We start from the raw sequence: 1,203 nt of genomic DNA on the forward strand, positions 1-1,203 counted from the left end.
CCAGGTGGTGAGTCTTAGCGGAAACTAAAAAAATTTGAATTCGAATGCTCGTAAACAAATTCGGATTTCTTCATTTACAAAGTATATGTTTTCAGTTACCTATGGTGTTAAATTGTTAGCAAACCATTACTAAAATGTCATGACTCCCAGGTTAAGCACTACTGCTGTACACTAATCATTGCAATATGAATTGTTATATATATTTAATAAATAATAAGTAATAAGTGTTTTTTTAAGGATTATGTTATAAACATAAATTATTGTAATTTTTACTATAAGCACAAGCATTTCAGAGTATATTATGGTATAGGCAACACAGATAGAGTTGTACATTTTCATGAAATTTTTTTCCTATGTATTTTGTGAACATTTATTTTTTAAAGTTGTAGACAATTTGATAAAAAAGCACTTCCCGACAATATAATTTTACAACCATAAGTCTGTAAATCATTAGTATCGTTATTATAATAATGATCATGGTATTGGTTGTTATTACTAAATACGTAATTGTATTACGAATTTTTAATAGTATTATTACATAGTTATTGCATAAGTTAGAAACATGATTACGGCGTAAGTCTAAAGACACCGGCGTTGGAAATGTTCTAGGTATATTGCTGAGAATTCAAATGAAAAAAAATGTTTCCTATGAAAAATATCAAGCTTACAGCTCTAAATCCCTAATGCAGTTTTAATATTATTGTACATACATTTGCTATATAGGAAATGGGAATAAATGCTATGTTTTCGGTGAAAATATATTATACATGGTAGGTAGATAATTAATATTATAGATCAAGATCGGTTTTTTAAATTAAAATTAGATACCATATTCATTAGAGTGACCCACTCGGTGTAGAGCAGTACCAATCTTCCCAGATTTTTAAATTGTTCTTTTTTTTAAAAAATTTTTTTTTTATTTTAAATGTAAGGCATTCCTAGCCTAAGGCTATCTATATCTAGGGATATTTGACAGTTTACATAATAGATTAACGGATTAACGTGATTATTAGAAATATTTTTATAAGTACTAAGGATAATATTAAATATTGTTAATTTTAAGATATGCAGAAGTAGATAAAATTGTTCTAGTCGAAGAAACTTTATTGTACAAGTATAGGTAAAAAGAATAAACTTTGTAATTTATTATTTAACTAAATAAATATTTAAAATTATGAATTGTAATGTCACATTCAAGTCAGT

The sequence above is a fragment of the Myzus persicae genome, unplaced genomic scaffold (assembly GCF_001856785.1).
Source record: "Myzus persicae strain clone G006 unplaced genomic scaffold, MPER_G0061.0, whole genome shotgun sequence".
NCBI lineage: Eukaryota > Metazoa > Arthropoda > Insecta > Hemiptera > Aphididae > Myzus > Myzus persicae.